Source organism: Camelus ferus, chromosome 28 (genome assembly GCF_009834535.1).
Source record: "Camelus ferus isolate YT-003-E chromosome 28, BCGSAC_Cfer_1.0, whole genome shotgun sequence".
NCBI lineage: Eukaryota > Metazoa > Chordata > Mammalia > Artiodactyla > Camelidae > Camelus > Camelus ferus.
The window spans coordinates 2,563,173-2,585,753 of NC_045723.1; the positions used below are offsets into that span (position 1 = coordinate 2,563,173).

Genomic DNA, 22,581 nt, shown 5'->3' on the forward strand with positions numbered 1-22,581 from the left:
TTTCCCCTCAGAGGTGCCCTGGGCAGGACTCAGAGATGAGAGGTACTCTAGGCTTTTCAGTGCATTTTTTAGAATAGGGGCACTGTAGGAAAGACAGTTATCAAGTGTGAAAGTTGAGAGGGGAGACACTGGGCCTCCTGTGAGACAGTAACCCCCACCCACACTGTTCCAGAGCCCCGCAGCGCACAGAACCCTCCTGCCTGAATGACTGAATCCGCACAGCCCCCCTCACCTGCCTCTGTAAGCCAGGCATCTTCCCCGTTTTATGGATGAGAAGTTGACTTAGGCTTTTGTCCAGCGTTTTTTCTTCCCACAATCCAACCTGCCCCCCTCAAAAAACACAGACACCCCTGCATTACATATGACTCTGCTTGTGACACAAACCAGACTAACCTCTGCATTAAATAATGTATATCATACCATCCCAAAGGTAGTCAAGGTGACTTGGGAGTGGACTTGTCACTGTTAAGCCACAAAGGAGTGTGGGGGGGGACTCCAGGCAGCAATGGGGCCAGCCTCGAGACATCCGTCTACATCTATCTCCACCTCTGCCTCCTTCCCCTCCGCCCAATCTCTGTAGGTAGATATACGCTCATCCACCCTGTTAGAAGGATGGATGAAGACGTAGGTGTCTGGAGTCAAATTTTGGTCCAGAGTCAAATTTTCAACCTCTGACAAATTGCCACGCTCCCTGCCACTGCCACCCCACCTCTCAGAGCAGCCATGCTAAGGACCCCCAACACCATCAGGAGGACCTGGTCCAGCTGGTCAAACACCACAAACAATAAACCAGAGCAAGACCAGAGTTTAGACCTCTTTCCTGCTGTCCTCGTGTCTCTGGCCCCACTGCCCCAGCCTACACGGCTCAAAGGACCCTCTCATTTCAGGTAAGTGGCTCTCCACCTAGCATGAGCCACAGACCCCCGGAGCCCCCTTCTCAGGAAAAGACCCCATGTGTGTACACGTCCAGTGTAGCCCACTCCTCCCTGGGCTCAACCCTTGGGATTTGACACATTTTTACCAAAACCGACAGTGAGAAACCTTCACGCTGAATACAATACTCAAATATACACCACATGCAAATAACTACATGCTTTATCAAAAAATGCTTACCCTCCCTGTAGGAAATATACTTGGATATTTTCTATTTTACTTCAAAAAAAATTTTAAATGCTGGTTACAACCTCAAATCGATTTCACAAACCACTGCCGTCTGGAAACACTGTTCCGGACCCTTCCTGGCCTTTCTCCTCCTCAGCTACGCACTCTCCTTCCTGGGCAATTAGCTGATGGGGCAGCACTCAGCGAGGTGCTTCCCATACATCATTTTTATGTATTAAGATGAACCTTTAAAGCCTTGCAGAGTCAAGAAAATCTAGAAACTAGTTCCAGGGAAAATCTGGAACAGTGGGCTATTCTGATCTCACAAATTACACTGGGGAGGTGGCTGATTTATTTCACCCAAACATGAAGTTGGAGCTGTGTTCCTGAAAGGGGACAATTAAAGCAGGTCATACCAGCAGCGCCAGAGAGGTACACACTGCCATTAAAAGTAGTCCCTTAGGCTCCTGTCCCTCCAGGCCACCTCCTTAAACATCTCAAGCCCCTGCTAACTGCACTGCTCTCTATTTTTTCCTAATGGATTGAGAAGTAGTAGAGTGTGCAAACCCTACCCATTGGAACACGCCTGGGGAACAGCTTCAGGAAGGAGTCAGCAGGGCCCAAAGTTTACATCCCCACTGGGCCAGAGGGAGAAGCTGGGGCAGGAGTGTCACCAGCGCTGCTTCCTTCAGCGCCAAGCCCCACAGGGAGGATGTGGGCCATGCTCAGGGAGCTGGAGAGGCTGCCGGCATGGCAGCTGGGATGCTCAGCTGGGCCAATTAACTGGGGCACAGGGCAGGGGGCCAAGGAGAGCTGAGCTGCACACAGGCTCCTGAATGATTTGGTGTGCCCCTCAGCTCACATGGGGGGCTGACCACCAACTTCACTCTCCTTTAGGCCTACTCTGAGAACTCTCCTCTCTGGATATAGGAACACCAGCCCCACCTCCAGCAGAGGAGTGAGGACAGTCTTGATTAGACTAAGAAAGCAGTTCTCGAACTTGACCTTGCATCAGAATCACCTGGAGGGCTTGTTTAAAAACACACTGCCGGGCCCCAACCCAGAGTTTCTGATTCAGCGGGCTGGGTGGGGCATGACCTGTATCTGACAAGTTGCAGGTGACGCTGAGGCTGCTGGCCTGCGGGCCACCTCAGAGTCTCGGCACACGGCACTCACAGCCTCCAGGGGAGGTCGCGTGATTCTCACTGCTCCTGTAGACTGGAGGGAGGACAGCTGGGGACTGGCTGGCGTGTCTCCTGTCCCATCAGGAGAAGGGAAACATGCAGTTTCACTTCTGCTAAGAACCATTTCATAATCATGAGGAGGCTGACCCTGGGATGAAACCAGCAGTGAGGCAGAAGAGTCCTGACAAAACCGCAAAACTATGGACAGAGCAGGACTCCAGTTCTGCAAGATAATAAATGGCCTTACTGTTTACTTGGCAGCCAAAGCACCCCAAATGACACACCCCATAATCCATAACCCCAGGGAGACTCCTCAACTGGGCATCCTCACTTCCTAATAGGACCTGTTCACCAGAAACACCCACCTGCCTACATGCATTTCCCTCACACTCCCAGAATTTGCACACCTAGGTTATCCTTCTTGAAACCTCTAATTAATGGGTTAGAGAATGTACCACTTGAAATGCAAGCAACAGAGGACAGGGAAAGAAAGGAAGTTGCACATTGGAGAGTGAGTTAACTTTATCAGACAGCTACTGTAACAGCAGCTGACACCAGCTGTCCAAGGGCAATGGTGGAGGCATGGGGGTAGGGAGAGAGGCGGGGTTTTTCAGGAGCTCAGAATCCTACCTGTAAGTGTAATGGAAGGGGTGCTTCAGGAACTCACCAGAAGTCTGAGGGAAAGGCTCTGAGAGGTCCCAGGAAAGAAGCTGGGGGGAGATGAATGCTTCACCTCTCCAGCAGTCCCCTCTGCAGATCCTGGAGGCCAGAGGACATCCCTCTTTCTTCCTGACCCCATTCCAGAAAACGGACAGCTCATCTGCTTCAGCACAGCCTGATCCTCCTCCACCGGAAACTTGCTGCTTCTGAGGCCTTCGCCAGGAGAACTCCACTGAGCAGACTCCACATAGAAAGGCCTGCAGTGTCTCTCCTGCCCCAGGCTGGGGACCACGGACAAACATGAGGGCACGTGACAGGGCACGAGCAAGGTCCATAGAGAAGAGACAAGCGCACAGCAGCCAGGGGGCCTGGTTTCCCACGGCCCTGCCAGCTTATGACGAAAGGGATGGTTAAGAGAATAAACCCAATGAGAAAAGGCTGCTCTCATTCCAAGTTCCACGTGGGCTGCCTGCAGGTTTTCTCCATATGAACTCACCACAAAGCTTCACTCCTTGAGGGCGCAGCAGGCCTCAGGTGCCATTCCAAGCACTGTACGTATATTAACTTATCTGACCCCTCCGACAAGCCTCTGGGGTAGACACTACCATTAGCCCGGTTTTGCAGATAAGAAAACCGGGCGCAGAAAGATTAAGCTACTTGCCTAAAGTCACACAGCTAGTTGGAGGCTCACAGGAAGTTTGGCTCCAGAGTCCACAGTAGTTCCAGGAATACAAATACATGGTTTGGAGAGATGTGTGAGCTCAACCAACAGGACCGAATAAAAAAGTTCCTTACTGATATATCAAAATACTAAAAACAGAAATTGTGGATACTGGGGACTCCAGGCAAGTAATCCTCATCCCTACATTGATACATAAAGTAAAGCATTCATTTAAAAGCCTGTGAAGGAAGCAATGTAATTTCATGGCAAATGGCACTAGATCCAGACAGACCTGGGGTTATAACCACCTCAGCTTCTTCCTCAGCACTGGTCATCTCCCAGGACCTTGCCGCGGATGCACAGGGACACTTGGCCCAGGGCCTGTATGTAGGGGTGCTCAGAAAATGTTAGCTTCCTTCTCCTTTAGGATGAAAATGCATCACATTTAAAGGAGATGATTAAGGCTGCCAAGAATGAAGTCTAAAGTTTATAGTAACTTCCACAATCCAGCAAGATACACAACCTAATAAGATAAAAAAAAAAAGGGGGGGGCAAAGAATATAAATAGGTAACTCACAGAAGCTAAAATATAAACTAGCAAGAAAAGGTTTTCAATATTTTTGGTAACTTGGGAAATGTAATTAAAACAGCAATGTCTTCTTTATCTATTAGATTGGCAAAAATAAGATTTTTAACTCTTCAGTGTCGACCGAGTTAAAGGAAAAAGGCAATTTTACACACCAATGAAAAGAGCACAAAGGGATTAAAGTCTCTTGGAATTGGGGGCCAATTCAGTAAAGCTGTCCAGTTAATATTACTCTTTTACCCAGAAATATAGAAGGCCAAAATATTTGTGAGTGTTGACAGTGATGTGGTTCACAGATTCCCAACTATTTTCAGAGCAGAATATTGGAAACAACCTAAGTGTCCATCAATAAAGGATAGTTAAGTAAATTATGGTACACTCTCACTCTGGAATACAGACCAAACTTTTTACATTACTACATATAGCCCTCTGGGACATAGTGTTCAATTTAAAAAGCAAATCAGAATTTTGTCTAATGTATCTCCATTTATGTTTATAGTGAAAGCAACTGTCCACTGAAAAAACCTAGAGGCAGCAAGGAGCCGACCTAAGCACCCAGATATGGGTTTTTAGAAAACCACTCTCCACTAAAAGGCAACCGGGACTCTTCGCAGAAATGGCTGGTTCCAGGGCTGGAAAGTACAAGCTCAGTCTTGACAGTTTTGTGCCAGAAAGTAAAGAAGTCCTCAAAGAATGATGAGGACACGTCAAAAGGTCACAAGAGCCAGCTGGAAGGGGCTCCTGCAGGCCAAGTCTGGGATGATTTAAGCAACAAAATAAACAATGAGGGTAACAAACTATAATCTCTTGCAGAAAGCAGGAATTCATGAGTGCAGATACGTAAATCAAAGAGTAAATGAGGGAAAGAGAAAGTTCTTCCTTTTAGTACACTTCCAACTAAGAAGTGTAGAGAGAAACATGGTATTATAAAATTACCATCTGTCAACTATTGTAACTGATCTGGTAAGAATCATCAATGAATTCTAAAACTGGTGGGTGAAAGAATGAGGAATAAAACGGTATATTCACATAGTCTCATGTTATCTTACTAGAAGATCCATATTAATTACAAAGGTAAACATGGTAACTCTCTGAGAGGGAACCTGGCAGACAGCACCTTAATCAAGTGATCAAAGTTAATATGACCAGTGAATGGGACTAATCAGCAGCATATGCCCCCACTGTGGGACCCGCTAAGACGGCGACACTATCACCTTGTGCTACACCCGCCAAATGTGCATAATCTGAATCTAAGCCTGAGGAAACCGCAGGCAAACCCAGGTTGTGGGACATTATCCAAAACACAGGCAGTAGTCTTCAAAAATGCCAAAGTCATGAAATACAAAGAAAGACTCAGGAACTGCTCCAGATTAAAGGAGACTAAAGAGACAGGACGATTTAATGCAACACATAACCTTGGATTTTCTTCTGCTCTAAAGGGGCTACTGGCAAGATCTGAAAAAGACCCACAGATTAAACAACAGTGTTACATCAGCATTTAATTTCCTGATTTTTAATAATCATACAGTTGTTTCATACGAGACTGTCCTTGCTTTTACAAAATACACAATAAAGTATTTAGAGGTAAAGGCGAATCAAGTCTGCAACTTACCATTAAACATTTCAGAGAAAAGTAATCACACACACAAATATGAGAAAGGATAAAGCAAATGTAGTAAATGTCAACATTTGGAGAATCTAGGTAAAGGATATCTGGGAACTCTTTGGATTATTCTTGCAACTTTCCAGTAAATCTGAAATAACATCAAAAAAATTCCTTAAGAAAGCAAGGTGCACATATGATTAGAAACACAAGTAAATTCCTGGGGACTAAGGTGACGACAGTATCTTCCTTAAAAGCACAGAGAGACAAAATGAAGCAGGCCTGCCCTGACGTTAATCCTGGTCTCCCCAGAATATGCTCTCCTCACAGAGCTTCTGTTCCAGGGCATTGGAGAAAGCTGTTTTGAAGGATCTCTCAGGAATAGCTCATTATTAATCAAGTTCCACAGATGAGGCACAGACATAATCAAGCCATCACTGCAAATTTGTGCTATTTTTCCCTTGGTCAAAGCCAAAGCATCCTGATAGTATGAGCAGCTGGTGATGCTATAGGGACCTTCCTGGAATAATCTATAAAGGGGTTTTTTTTCATTAGAAACCAGGATAAAATAGTCTTGGTCCAAAGTCTCCCCTTCTACTCTTACTGGATTCTTGAAATGTTAAGCCATCGGGTGGGGGTTGGTGGTCAGCTGGTCCCAAGCGCCTTCTTGTTCCGTTTCTTTGGTGCATCTGCAGATCTGGTGGCTGAGGAGGACACTCCCAGGTGGGCTGCTGGCTAAGGAGGCTTGCAGGGTCAGTAGTTCTGTCATACACATCCTGTCTCTCCAGAGCTTTACAGCTGACCACTACCTCTCAGGTGTATTATTTTATTTCATCCTTTCCTTAAAGTGATTTTTTTAAAACCCCAATGGCATTCAGTTTAACAGCATTACAACAAAATATCCAGTTTCCAAAAACAATGGGATATAATGTCTACCCTTGAGTCTAGTTGGAAGACAGGACTTGTAACTGAGCAGATAAACACTCAGACGGCATAAGCCGAATGAAAAACAGACAAGTAGCTAGTAGGATTAGTACAACGAATGCTACCACTGATCTCAGTAGAAATAGAGCTCTACTTTCTCTGAGTTTTTTCAGCATCCCTTCCTTTAAGCCCTGTCTTCAGGGCAAATTCTCCCTGTAACTTTGGCTTGTTGCTACAGAGGCTTGTTTGCAAGACACCACAAGGTACTAGGCCTTGTGGGCTCTGTTCACGCACACCACCACCCCTGGGACAGAATCATGGTCTTCGGACACCAACCCTCCAACAACCACAATGACCCTCCCACGTGGGCACCACCATTCAACTTTCTTCAAGGAAACCAGTGAACTGAATCTTCCAGGAGTAAGCATTTCAGAAAACAACGCCCCCAAAGGCCCCTAGCCTAGATCCAAAGACAAAATTACTGTTAAAGAAAGCCTGTTCTGAACCAAAGAAAAATTAGGTCTAATTCTAGGACAACTTCTAGCTATTCTACGTGAATAACAGCATCTAGATTCCAAAACAAACTCAGCAAAGTAGGTTCTGTTCTCTCCTTCCGGAGATGAGAAAAGTGAGAACCAGAGTTAGCAACTGGCAGATTCAGGATTCACATCCCAGCCTGTTCAGTCTCCAACCTCACTGGCTTGCCCACAGTCCACACAATCCACCACGAAGATGAATCAGGCAGAATTTCTCTGCAACATTCAACTGCCACCCCACCCCCTACTCCCTCGTTTCAGACGCCCTAAGCGGCAGGTGGCAAATAGAATTCAACTCTTAAGCAGTCTCCCAAAACAAAATACATTTAGTGGCAAAGCAAAAGACACGAAGATGGGTTCATACTTTTTTTTTTTTTTTACCCAGAGGAATATTTTCATGATCTGTCATTACGGATGAACTCGGGGCAGGAGGAACACATCATTATGTAATGTCAGAGGGCAGGCGACAAGGGGAGGGAAAGCGGCGCCTATTACGGCTCCTTTCGCCCACAAAGACGTAAATTAACCGTTGACGTTTTCAGTGTTTCAATCTTGCCTGGCCTACACACTCATGAATGGCTTTTAGAGAGACGGTCACAGATCCCTGCAGGTTTCTCAGGCCTCAGTTAATCAACTGGCAAAGCCATGCAGAAATAAAATACCAGAAACAAGATGCCAGAGATGCTGTCGGGGGCTCTGGGCCGGCAAAAAAGGGAAGAGTTTGGGAGGATGGGGACCAGATTTCCCTGCACCAAGGTACAGGTTTATTTCTACCCGGTTGTGTTTATACCCGAAACGCCGCGAGGCCTTCGGCGTCTGGAGTCACTGGATCCAGTCCTGGAGACGCACCAAGCAGGAGCCGAGACCTGGCCGCGGGGGCGCCGCGTCCCGCATCCCGGCTCCCCGCCGCCCGCTCCAGCGCCGCACCGCCCTCAGCCCGAGGAGGCCCGCGGCGACGTCTCGCTAGGGGTCGCCAGGGTCGGAAGGTTCAGACGCAACCGCACGGGAGCCGCTAGACTGAGGATTTCCATGACAACCGCGGGCGCCGTGCGCGTCCGGCTCGCCGGGTGTCTGGAAGCGCGCCGCGCCGCGCCCCGCCCCGCCCCGCCCCGCCCGGGGAGCATCCCCGCACCTGGCGGCTAGCGGCCGCCGCGTCGCGCCCGGCCCGGCCCACCTACCTGGCGCGTCCCGGCCCGCGGCGCCCGCGCCCTGCCGCCCCACCGTCCTCGGTCCCGCCGGGCCGCGCGCCCGAGTCCGGCAGCAGCAGCGCCGCCGCCGCCCGGTCCCGAAGTCGTGGGCTGCGGCCCGGCTCCAAGCGCTGGTCCTCCTGTCCCGGCCCGCGGCGCCCACCTCAGCCGCGAACCCGCCGTCCGCGCCGCAGCCCCAGACCCGCCTCTGCCGGTGCCGCCGGTGCCGCCGCCGCCGCCGCCGCTGCTCAGGTGGCCCCGCCAGCCCCGCCCTGGCCCCGCCCCTCGCCGCGCATGCGCGCTCTGCGAGCCCCGTGCGGACCGCCCCCACCCGGCGGGTCCTCCTCTGCCTCTCCTCGCCCGGCGTCAGAGCTGCGCACGCTGACCTCTCCTGGGACCCTGCGAGAACCCACTCTCAGCTGTGAGTGAATCGCCCGCCTGCAAAGAGTTCTTGAACATCTGCAGTTCACTGGACGATGCCACTTTCGCCCTCACAAATACTGAGGGTTTTGGGGCCCTGACGCATCCCCAAGGAAAAAGATTTCTGGGAAGAGCCGCGACCGGGGAGCCTCTCCGGCCCTTTGCCCCCGGGCTGAGCGCGCTTACCCCGGTGCTAACGTGCGCAGGCGCTCCGAGACGCTTAGGGACTGAACATTCAACCCAGAAACAAGCAAAAATTAAAATAGTGCTTTGAAGATGCAGATAAGCAAAAAGAAGGGAGAAATTGCTAACATCCTTCCAGACTGTTCTGGCATATTGTATAAATATATACATTTATAAACTCTCACCAAATATTAGCTACTTACACTTCTGTCTCAAAGTTCTATTTTTCCATAGGGGGAAAAAATAGAATTAGAAGTTTTGGAAGAAAAAATTCACCATAATATGACTTTAAACCTTAATATTTCTGTTTGAGCAAGGGTAAATACTGGAATGAGTATAAACATTTATTTTTAAGTGTATGAATTTTATCATAAAAAAATTCTCCTTAAAAATTTTTAAACGAAAACTACTTTAATTCATAAACCAGAACACTTCTCAGTGAGAGCTCACATCCCTCGGGTATAAAAAGAAGCATTTATAATATACTTTAAAAAGAAAAGGATATTAACCTGTTAGAAATGAAAATTAAACAAAAATTCTCTAATATCATGTACAATTAGATCTGACCTTCCCTATGTCACCAAAAACCTAATGCGGACAACAATCTGGAATAAAGATGGTCCCCTTTCATTCTCAAGTGTTCTCAAAAGGGTTCAGACAATGCATTTTTATGGCCACAATAACTTTAATCAAACCAAGGGAGTTATTAAATCATTAGCTTAAAAAAAGACACAAGTTTAAATTCACTTTTAAAAATAGGCATCAGTCTAAATTCAACCATTCATTCATTTAGCATAGTAACAAACACTGAATGAAGACCAGGCTCCCAATAACATTTGTCACTTGACTGCTGTGTAATTCAGGATGATCTTATAAAGCTTAATCACCTTTTCTGTGGGGCGAGGAATGGGGCCCCAATTTAACTATAGAGTGAACATTATCAAAGGAGCCAAGTTTGTGAGTAAATATGGTGCTATGCATTCTCTAAGCACCACAACATGATAGAAGAAAGTATTCTAGAAGTGTGCTTATGGGAAAATATCCCCTGTCCTTTAGAAACTCTCAGCATGTGGTCCCCAAACAGCAGCACTAACATCCTCTCAGAACTTGCTAGAAATTCAAATTCCCAGCCCTCTGCCAGTCCTGCTGAATTAGAAACTCTGAAAGTGGGACCAAGCAAACTGTATTTTAACAAGACTTGAGGGATTCTGATAAACATATGGATCTAGATAATCTATATACAATAAGCAAGCTGACTTAGATCATCTATATGTGATAATTAAGAGCTGAGCAGTGCTATTTTGGGGACCTACATGAGAATTTCTCTGGGGGCCATTAAACATGATATAGTAATGTTTATATGTGTTTTCATTAGAGAATATATGTAGCATTGAAAACCAATAGTCCTGCTATGAAAAACAGCAGCCTAGTGCCCACTGGAGGGGCAAAAAAGGATTTGGTGCAACTCAGAAAGCCCTATCTCCAGAGAGTTGTCACTATTTCACTGGTCTGGCAGCTTACTGGAGAAACTTCATTCTCAGGGCTTGTTTTTAATTGACCTGACTCAGCACTTACTCGGTGCAAATGGCTCTATCCACAAAGCATTGGTGAAAGTAATCAGTGGCAATCATTTAACAGTGTGGCTGCCCAAGGTGGTAATACCAGTGGATCTAGCAAGAGGCTGACCAATTAAGAAGAAAGAATGAGGAAGATGTACACAGGGAAGTTTTAGAAAGAGCTGATGTATTTCTTGGAATCTGAAAGGATACACACATGTGTACAACTGTGCACATGTCCAGGAAAGACTTGAGAAGGCCATGATCTCTCACTTCTGGCTGACCCTGAGGCTTGGAGCAAGCAAGAAATGAAGGCTAAGGCAGAGTTTAAATTCCCTACCTGAGCACTGAGGACATGCCTCAGCGTACACAGAGAGCCCTCCATAAAAACTTATTCATTCTAGCATTTGAGAATATCTTTGTATAATAACTAACAAATCTACACAAAGAATATCAATAAAAAGATAGGAATTAAGCTAACCAAGCAAGGACTTTGGTGGTTATAAATGACACAGAATACAGACTTTATAGAATCATCCTGAGAGAGTCACCAAACAAACAAAAAGCAACAACAAACCCTGGAGTAGAGGAAAATATGATTTCCAGAATTGCCACATTGTATAATTTAAAATGTCCTGTTTTAAGCAAAAAGTTATGGGACACATAAAGAAAAATGAAAGGACACAGGCTTAAAGGTAGTCAATAGAATGCCCATGAGAAAACACAAATGTTGGACTTACTACGACAAAAACTTTTAATCAGTTATCATAAGCATGTTCAAAGAACTGAAGGAAACCATGTCTCAGAAGTTAAAGGAAAGTATGAGAGCAACAAAAAGAGAGTTGGTTGACCATAAAAAAGCCTCAATAAATTAAAGAGAATTAAAATCACACAAAGTGTGACCCCAGTTGTATTAAAATAGAAATCAACAACAGAAGGAAATGATAAGTAGAAATTAAATGGCACAGCCCTCGATAACCAAGAGGTTAAAAAAGAACTCAAAAGGGAAATGAGAAAATATTCTGAGAAAAAGTAAAATGAAAACTCAACATACCAAACTTTTGGGATGCAGCTAAAGCAGTGCTTAGAGGAAAATTTATGGCTGGAAACACCTATATTAAAAAAAGAAAGAAAGAAAGAAAAGAAAAAAGAACAAAGGAACGAAGAGATGCTGTTAATTTTTCTTCATTCTTTATTCCCTTTTTTCTTTGGATTGCATCATCTCTAGCTTCAAGTTGACTGATCCTTTTTCCACCAGTTCATATTTACGGTCAAACCCCTCTAGTGAATCTTTCATGGCAATTATCATACTTCTCAACCCCAAAATACCTATTTGATTTTTAAAAATAATTTCTGTCTCTTTATTGATATTCTTTATTTCACAAAACATTATCATAATCTTTTTTAAAAATTCTTTAAGCATGTTTTCCTTTTGTTCTTTGAATACATTTGTAATAATAGCTTTGAGGTCTTTGTCTGTGAAATACAGTCTGGGCTCTCTCCCAGGTAGTTTCCATTGCCTATTTTTTGTTTATATTTGTTTTCTGTGTATGGGTCACATTTTCCTGTTTCTTTGCATATAGGAATTGAGAGGAGCAGCTGCTTAAGATGTAGAACATTCTGTAGCATCCTGTTACTTCTTTCAAAATCTGAGGCTGGGAGAAATTTTGGTTTCATTTCAAGTCTTCCACTTTCAGGATTCCGTGAGGAGAGTGCATTTTGGTCATACTTCTCCTTTGGGGTATTGGCTCCATCCTTTGATTGCTTCTCTCCTTGCTAGTACAACTGGATGCGTCTGGGACTGTCTCACCTTGGACCCTCAAGGTGGGCCTCTGCTCTAGAAGCACCTTCTCTTCCTAAGTGTGGGCTTCCTCCAACACCTTCCATTCTTTGCTTCTTCCTAGTATTCCAAGATATTTTTATTCCTTGTTACCCAGAAAATATATTTTCTAGGATCATTCAGTAAATGAAATGTGCCTTGCAGCTGGAGGTAAGCTGCTTAGGGATTCTCACCTCCCCAGACCCTGTCATGGAAATGTCTCCAGCATCTCAGTTGAGCGTCTCTGCTCCAGGCCAAGATAAAGTGTTAGATGTAAAAGAGGCTTCTCAGTCTGATTTTGGTCTAGGCTGTGGGCCAGAAGTCCAGAATGTATCAATCAAGCCTGTAAACATCCAGATTCATTTCCCAACCTTCAAGGGCTGACCCCTGAAAGCTATCTCCTAGGCTCCTTTGCCAACTGACCTCTGTTTGGTTTTCACAATGGCATGCACTATCAGGAAACTGGGGAGCAGGTGGAAGGGGGAATCTAGGCATCCTTGTGTCCTTTGACCAGTGGGTGTCATCTTTGCATCATTGGCAGTGGCTGCTTCTCCTGGGTCAGCTCAGCTCCCTTTGTGCAGTCCTTGCTGTGTTTCCAGCTCCCATTAGACAACTCAGATCCCTGGATTCTGGTATTTCCACCACATCCTCACAGCCCTTCACCTTTTGGGCTCCCTGCTAATCTCTGGGTTACCTTATGGTTCCCTGTTTGGATTTTCAGCAACTCTTATCATGTAACTAGTTCCTCTATCAAATTCTCTCTATTGGGTGTGGAGAAGAAGGAACACTCCTACTGCTGTTGGTGGGAATGTGAATTGGTGCAGCCACTATGGAGGACAGAATGGAGGTTCCTTAGAAAACTAAAGATAGACTTACTGTATGATCCAGCAATCCCACTTCTGGGCATATATCCAGAAAAAATTCTAATTTGAAAAGACACATGAACCCCAATATTCATAGCAGCACTGTTTACAATAGCCAAGACATGGAAACAACCTAAATGTCCATTGACAGATGAATGGATAAAGCAGATGTGGTATATATATATAAATGTGTGTGTGTGTGTGATATATGTATGTATGATGTATGTATATATATCACACACACATATATATATATGATGGAATATTACTCAGTCATAAAAGGAATGAAGTAATGCTATTTGCAGCAACAATGTGTAGACCTGGAAATTATCATATTAGGTGAAGTAAGTCAGACAGAGAAAGACAAATATCACATGATTATCACTTATATGTGGAATCTAAAAAAAATACACATTTTATTTACAAACTAGAAATAGACTCACAGACCTAGAAAACAAACTATGGTTACCAAAGTGGGAAGTGGTGGGGGAGGGGTAAATTAGGAGTTTGGGATTAACAGAGACACACTACTATATAGAAAATATACAAACAAGAGGGACCTACTGTATAGCACAGAAAGCTGTATTTCTTGTAATAAGCTATAATGGAAAAGAATTTGAAAAAATATATATAGATATCTATCTATATATATCAGAATTTCTTTTCTACACACCTGAAACTAACATTGTAAATCAACTACATAATAAAAAATAAAAATAAAAAAAAACCAAATTTTTTTTATATGGAGTATCTAATGTGGGCTGTTTTCCTGACTGCACCCTGACTGAGAGTATATGCTGGCAGATTACATAGGGCTTCTCAAATACCCCTCGCTGGTAAAAAGAAAGAACATGCATTGACTGACCTTCTTCTCTGCACATAGATCTTCCTCATAAATCTCATAAGAAGCAGTAGACAGCTGGTCCAAAATTTGGGATCCTGGGTCCTGGCCGAACATCCTCTCCCTATGGCTAATGATGAGGAAGAACAGAGAGAGGCTGGGACAGCTACTCCCTTTATTTGCCTGGTGAACTCCCATTCATCCTTTAAGATCCAAATAGCATTACTTCTTGGGCAGTTGTTTTTGCCTCTGACTGAATCAGTTCCTCCATTATCTGTATTCCCTAAACAAATTTATACAAATGTACTATAGCACTTTTTTGCATTATAGTCACACACAGACCTAGTTCCCCTATTAGTCAACAAGTTCACTGGGGGCAGGGACCTGGTCTGACTCAACCCTATTGTTAGTGCCTCACTCAGCGCACGCCAGACACATAGCATGCATTCAACAAAACTTTCTTCCCAGAAATTCTTTAACTTGGCTGCATATTAGGAACATCTGGAGAGGGTTTTAAAGCTGTAGCTGTCCAGGCTCCTCCCCAAGACCAATTAAATCAGAACCTCTGAGAATGGAGCCCAAGCACTGGCGTTTTTAATCTGAAGCCAAGGTTGCAAACCACCGGTTTTATTGGTTGCTTCATCTTATCACATTTGCTCTCGCTGGTGAGTTTTGCCATAAAACCAGCTTCTCCTGAAATTTAATTCAATTTAGCAAAGTTTTTTGAGTGCCTATTCTGCCAGGCACTGTGTAGACCAACCCTGGCTAAGCAAAGTGTGTTTTGTGGACCAGCAACACAAGCTTGCTACACCAGGGAACGTTAGAAATGCAGAATCTCAGGCTCCATCCCAGACCTACTGACTCAGGATTTGCATTTAACAAGGTCCTCAAGGTGGATCGCACATGCACACTGAGGTCTGGGAAACAGTGCTGTCGAGATCATACAATTGTCAAACTGCTGGCTCACTGTGAATTTTATTTTGTTTCTAATCTACTCTGATTTTCTTTCCTGTAAAAAGGAGTACCCTATTCTAGTCTATTCTCCAGCTAAAAAGGAACATCTGGCACAAAGCAGGTTGAGACCAGGCAGGGGAGCGATGAGCTGGTGGACAGTGGATTCCCCATGTGTGGGAGGGAAGAGGGACGGTGAGGCTGGCCCTCGGAGAGAAAGAGATGGAAGCATTTCATGGGAGGCCTCAGGCACAGGCTGTTTGGAAGGGATGACTCCTGTCTGACACTGCCAGTTCACTGGGAATGATCTAGGTGTGCTGGAGGGCTGCCATCTTGTTGCCAGGGAGCATGCTGCCATGGGTGCCTTCCCTACAGGTTAAATAAAGCAGGTTCACTCACCTTGTGCTTTTGGAATCAAAGTATAGTGGGGCATTTTTGAGGACTGGCCTATTAAGCATCACAGATTACCTACAAATGCAACATTTTTCCATTAAACTCACAAACACCTGGGGCCTAATTCCTGTGGGGCTGTCAGACTCTGCTGACCACAGTCTGCAGCAAAAGATGGAATTTTATGTCTCAATCAAACACATGACATGTGAGCATAATGAACACAATGTTCATGGAGCAATAACCCCTGTGAATGACGACAGTGTGGTCTGTTACAGTCTGTTATATTCCCCGAAAATTTGTCATTAGATTGATTTCATGACCCAATGATGGATTACAACCAACAATTTGGAAAAAAAAAATGCTTTTCACAGAATCACAGTAAATTTGCAAGGAAAGCAGTTGGACTTACTCCGTTTGAACTTGTCAAGCTGATCCAGCTCCTGAGATACAGTTAAGCACAGTGGTTGAAACACGTGGCTTCCGGAATCCCTGCCTGGTTTCAAAGCTGTATGCTCTGAACAAGTGATTTCATTTTGCTCAGGCTCAGTTCCTCATTTGAAAATGGGAATAATTATAGCCACTTCCTCCTCCTTAAATCTGTCTTAAAATTGAGCTCAACCTTAGCCATCCCACATGTAAACAATAACCGAGGTGCCTCTGGACCCAAGGCTTTCTAGGCAGCACTGGGCAGAGAGGCACTGCAGGAGGACTGGGATGGAGACAGAGCCTTCAGGAGCATCATGGGTCAAGAGGCAGGTTTGGAAACAACTTATATAGAAATTTAACCCCAATCTGCTCGCACCGGAAGTAAAATGCTTCCTTCCTTATTCAAAGGCAAATATTATAAAACGTTAAAAATAGACACCAAGTGTCATTGGCTTTACACAGTGAAGGCTTATTTCTCACTCACATCACAGTGGGCTGCAGCAATGACTTGGAGATGCAGCCTTTTCAGCTTGAGGTCTACACAATTGCCAAGGAGGAGGAGGAAAGCATGGGGCGGGCACACACAGACATACCATTTCCGTTCACACGACTCTGGCCACAGCTGGTCCCCTAGTCAGCATAACTTCAAGGGAGGCAGAGAAGGGCTTCAGTGTCTGACAGTGAGCCCTCACCATGGCCTCACCACAGAGATGAGGAAGAAGAGAAGTTGCTTGTGATCATCGCCACTGTTGTCAGATGCCACCCACCCAGGGAGAGGAACAAACACCTAGGTGTTTATTTATTATCAGTCATTGGATCTTAAATTCTACAAATGGTGTCAAGCACATTCTTGCTTTGGCATCTTGACTTAATTGGGTGGGAATGTGTGCCTGGTTCAGCCTATGCTTCCCCTGGAAAACCACCCCAAGCGCTGGCAGACATTCCCACTGGATCCCTCCCTTCCCTGATTATTAACCTCAACTGTGTGTACAACAATTACACATACATGATTTCTCCTCTAATGCATTTAGGAAAGATATAGACTGTACTTAAACCATGAGAGTTCAACATTGCCAACTCCGTAAACACTGATTTCTATCAACAGCATGCATGTTGCATACCCACCTGAAATGGATGGAAGAATAAAGTCATGCTATCAAAGCAGACTTGTCATCTGGGTCGAAGGTTAACCACTGCTGCCAACAGCCATGACGAGCTTGCTTCTGTGGTTCTACCAAGCCCCAGGGGGAAATGCTACCTGAATGATTCATAATGTGGCATTCATAACTGTCTAATCTTAGGCAATTTCATTGGTAATACAAGATGTCTATTAACATACTGACCAAAATTTAAATTCAATATTTGAAAGGATACCTAAAGTTGAAAAAAATTTCCAAAGATCATCTTGAAATTCTCATCTTAAAATCCTTGGCTTAGTGAAACAGAACTCAGATTATTTCAAAGGAGCTGCCAAAAGAGTTTTGAAGTTTTTAGAACCCACTCTTTCAAGACAGATGCTTCATTTAAAAAAAAAAAAAAAAAGAAGTTTATCCTCGGTATCTAAAGCATCACTGCCCAGGTTGGGGAGCCAGTCACAAGGTTACATGGTTACATTCAAGGTCATTGTCATCAGAGGCTTGTGGACTGCAGTCGACACGTTGTAGCAATTGCTAGATGTAAATTAAAGCCTTGTCTGCCTTGTCTTAGGGAAAGGCTGCTTTTGAAGTACAGTGCCATAGGCATGGATTTTATTCTTCCCCAAAATCTTGTTTTCTTGTGGTTCTGTAAAATCCAATCATCATGAAATTCTTGCATATAAAAAATAAATCAGTCCATCTTTTTAATTTTAATGCTTTCATTCATGTTTACCTACTGATCTGTTCTCTGTGTTCATGGTGAGGGTTAGCAGTACAACCTTAAAGCAAAGTGTGAAAACAGAAGACTTGGAGAATAGCGTATTAGATGTATGGGATCCTGTCTGGCCAAGACAGGACTTGGAAGACTAGAGCTGCTTATCAAAGGATCTGAGGGCCCCTGGCCTGGGGTTCTGCCTTCCTCATGTCTCTTTTTTATCATAAATAAATAAGAAAATAAATACATGCTTGTGATTAAAAAAAAAAATGGAAGGCCCAAATAAGCAAAGAAGGACAAAAAAATCACTTACAATTCTACTGGGAGACAATGGTGTTAAGGATGCAGTGTGTGTATCTTTCCATCTTTCACTATCATTCCTAACTCTTTGAGAATGAAAGAATGAGACTGAGCACAAGAGAACTTTGCTAAAGTCACCAATGTCCTCGCTACCAAATTCAATGCACACTTTGCAACTCTTCCCAGAACGTGACATCGGCGATCACACCCTCCTCCTTGAATTTCCATCTCTGACTTAAACCACATTCCCGACCCACGTGCCTGTCCCTTCATTCTCTGCAGGTTTTGTGGGCATGTCTTATTTCTCCTACCCTTTAAAAATGGTGATGCTCCCCAGGCTTTAAAAAAACCGCTTACTCCTTGGCCTCTTCAAAGTTTTTTGACTCTCTCCCTGCCTCTCCACTGTTCAGTCTGCCATCCCCACTACCTGGACCACTGCTAAAGTCTCCCAACTGGACTCCCTGGGTCTCCAAATCCAACTCCCAAATCGTCATCAGTGGCTGAGTGAGGAGGCAGCTCAGAACCTGCCAGGATCTCTTTAGTGCCGTAGGGGAAGTCAAACTCTTTGGCATGCCAATCTTCAGGAGACTATCAGTGGGCTGGCTTCATGTCCTGGGAGAAGCATCATCAGCAGTGACGGTTGGGAGGAGGGAGATGTGTCATGAAATAAGGTGGTCGAACCCTTGCCTGTCCCTCCTATTTTATCTCAAGCCACTCTCAATTTTTATGTTCTAGCGTTACAGGCTGTAGAATGAATGAATAAATAAAGGAATGATGCTGGTAGCATGAAATAAAGGTCAGACACTGAGCTTTCAGTAACCTATTTCAATAGTCCCAGCATCTCTGTCCACAAAGGAGGAGAGGTTCCAGAAAGCCAAGCCTCAAGGCAATGCAGGCAGCAGCCACTTTTCACTCTTCAGCGGGAGCTTAAATGAATAGCCACTTCAGTCTGCAATACTGAGCCCCGGCCCGGGACTGAGCTACACACTGGACCAGAAAATGCGGTCCTGAATCCTAGTGCAGAATGGTGCACAGTTACATAGAAGGGAAAGATGCGTTGCTGCCCTGTTCAGACGAGACTCTTTACCGCCCCCTGTTGGACAATCGTCATACTATACTTACCATAGTCGCATAAGACCCTCTACTGCCATCTGCTGGAAATCTGTCATAATAAGTACAAAAAACTGGGATGGTGACACTGCAAGATACCTCTTTAGAAGGGACCCTTTAGGGCAGACCCTAGACCAACCCTATGTGGCAGCCCTGAACATAGTCACTAAATACAAGCCACATCCTTCCTCTGGTTCCCATCCAAAAAGTGAGCAATCCGCTCCACTGAAGGGAATACTGGCTATGCTGGACTTAACGATTCTAGACTGTACCCACAGGGCAAGTCAGGAGATTGCCCAGGGTAATTTTGACTACACTTGATATTCTCCTTACCCAGCCTTTATACAAAGGGTGACCCTGTTTCCCTGGCATGTTTAGCCAGCAGAGACTAGGACTGATTCTATTACATGTACATGAAATTGCATCAAATTCAAGAGCAAGTATGAGGACATAGAAGGAAACTATTGAACTGCGTGAATTCTGAAGGACTTTTCAGCTAATTTTAATTTCCATGGACAACTATATGTCTGTTAAAAAATGTGCCCCCTTCCTAGAGTGTAGAGGTGTCACCAGGAAGGGTCTGCCTAGTCAACGACCACAATTTCCACACCCTCCCTGCATCTAGATGTGATGAGTTTTTACCCACAGAAGTATATCTCTTCTAGGCTGAAGTGATGATGAAAGTAGAGGTGTCTTCTCCATCTCCCTTGCCCCAGCTGCAGGCTTCAGAGCTCTGAGACCCAAGAGGCAGACAGAACCCCCAGATGGACACAGCCTACATCCCTGCCAGCCGGGAACACCCACACTGCACTGTTACAGAGGAAACAATTTGCACTGCCTCAAGTCACCACACTTTGGGAGTTTAGTTATTACAGTGGCTAGCATTATCTTAATATGATTTGCTAATTAATTAATGTATTTTGTCTGCTAACAGTAAGTTCCAGCAATCTGTACGGAGGAAAATGAAAAACTAAGGCCATCCCTGTTTTCTGTTATTTGGTGCAGGATAGCCCTTCTAAATCTCAGCACAGAGTACAAGCATCACTTTCCTATTCCATGGGAACATGGCTTGAGGATCCCTGAACAAGCTCTCTGCAAGGCTGCTTCCTGCTCCTTCTTTCAGGAGAACCACCCAGTGGTGGCAAGTGCAGGTGGTGGGAGAAAGCCCCCTGCACCCAGCCAGGCCTTTCTGAGACTGTCCTCTTTGCTGTAACCGCATATTCTCGCTCACCTGATCCGAGCACAGCGCTTGAGGGGCCAGAACATCTCCAAGGTCATCTTTTCTATAAACACTATCATATTTCAGGGGATGAAGTGGTAGGGAGGAGGTGTCTCTTTCCTTGCCTCCCTCCTCTTGCTCCCTTCCTTTCACTTTTGGTAAAAACATTTCATCACTGGTGGTGTGAGCTTTTTATAACATAAATGGGGCAGGGGCCATGATGCCTGATTGACCCACCTGGAGTGACGTCAAATGAAATCACTGAATACAGATTTCTCAGCCTGATCCTTCCATGATAAAGTCCCCCATCAACTTTTCAACCAGCAGTTTTGACACCCATTTTATATTATTGCCTAGATCCAATATTTCATAAGGGGATATTTTTTAGTTGAAATTCTTCTATGAAGAAGAACTTTCCTTCCTCAACTGTTTAGGTTGCTCTGAAATATAATTCACACGGGGAAGTCAGGATATACGCTGGATTTCTTTCCCTTTGGTGGTTTTTAGAATGTTGTTGCAAAGGTGACCAATGAAATATTTGTTAGGATAATTATAAACTCGCAGATTAAAATATCTATCTAGCTATTCGATTTAGTTCAAATCATTGCAGTTCCTTTTCTGTTTGATGCTCAAAGTCTCCCATTGTTGCCCAGTGGAAGTTCATTCAGGTCAGCTCCTGGGTCCTGCTTTCATCACCGCAGTGAGTAGTCTTTGATAGCTGCCTTGCTTTCGGGCAAAACAAAATGTTCCAGGCTCATCTTGGTTTCCTAACTGTGAAACTGTGTTTAGAGATTACAGTCTGGGGTCTATGGATGCTCACACTGCAGGATTATCATTGTTTCTGAGCTTTTTCTATGGACAGAGCACACACAGGTCCTTATGTCAACATCTTCTCTTTCTCATCATCAGACACTTGACATACTTTTGTAAATTTCTCAGGAAGGGCTCTTGGAAATAATATTCTTTGAGTTGTTGCCTGTCGGTAACTGTCTGTGGTCTTTACACTTCAAGGTCAGGTTGGCTGGATCTAAAATTTATGGTTCATACTTCCTTTCTTGGAATATATTAAATGTGTTACTCTGTGGTCTTCTGGCGTCAAGTGGAACCATGAGACAGGGAGGAGAGGCAGAGTCGTGATACAATCAAGCCCCATACCCCGAGGGTGGGCAACCCACAGACTGGAGAATGAATACATTGCACATTTTCGTATTAGAACAGTGCTGCAGTAAGCATGGGTACGTGTCTCTGGGGACGCACAGGCGAAAGCTTTCCTGTCATATGGAACTAGAGGTTGGGTCGCTAGGTTACAGGTATGAGGCTTCAACTTTACTAAACAAAATCACTGCCTGCACTTCAGAGAAGCATTTTTTCTCCATTTCATTCATCACCTTCCGCTCCTCAGGGTATTACTAATGGCCCCCAGACCCAGAGCAGGAAGCTGCCTTGGCTTCTGTGTGACAGACCCCTAGCAGAAGGGACCACAGTTTGCCTGATAAAGTTTTAATAGATCCCTGGCCTGGTTTAGCTTTGGGAGTTTGTAGCATCACAGGTCCGAGGGCCACTGCTTCAGCGGGATGGAGCAGGCTACTCCCTTATTCAATCATTGGAGTAACAAATATTTTCAGACACTGCCAAGATAGCCTTTGTCCAGCTCTGCATGGTTCCTTGAGGTCTGGTAGCTTTGGGACTTTTCAAGCTTGAGGCACTGGAACCTTTGCCAGGCTGGGTTCCCCACAGCCAAAGCTTCCAGCCCTCTCCTCGGAGGTCCTCTACCTCCTACCTCCCCTGGGGTTCTGCCACGGAACCTGCAATCAGCCCATACCTTGAGTGGTGCCCACCAACCTTTTCTTCCTTTCCTGTCTCGAGGAATCTCTCTCCTGAGACACACACACAAACATGGACTTCCATGAGCTTAGATCCCCACAAAGGCACAAAGAGAAGCTGTCTCCCAGCCTGGATCCCCATGGCTGAAGCCGGGGCAGAGGGAGAGGTGGCATCGGGTAGCGGCACCACGGCTGGGAGACCACAGACTCTGTCCCAGTTTCCCAGACAGCGAACAACCTGAGACTCAACTTCCCAACAACCTCGGCAGCTGGCAGCCAACGTGATGAAACTGCATTCATTTATTCCTCTAGAAAAATAATGTGATGTTTTCTGCACCCAAGAAGTTGAATGGGCCACCCCCATTATCCTGTGTTACTGAGAAG

At 45.0% G+C, this 22,581-nt stretch overlaps 1 protein-coding gene across 6 annotated transcripts in view; it reads right to left on the reverse strand.

The window, feature by feature from the left end:
- Positions 1 to 8,703, reverse strand: part of INPP4A (inositol polyphosphate-4-phosphatase type I A) — a 117,343-nt gene extending 108,640 nt beyond the window's left edge. For all 6 annotated transcript variants that reach the window (XM_032469589.1, XM_032469588.1, XM_032469586.1 and 3 more), the window contains exon 1: positions 8,434 to 8,703. The gene's annotated coding sequence lies outside the window, so the exon portion shown is untranslated. The remainder of the gene's footprint in view (positions 1 to 8,433) is intronic.
- Between the last annotated feature and the right edge of the window lie 13,878 nt (positions 8,704 to 22,581).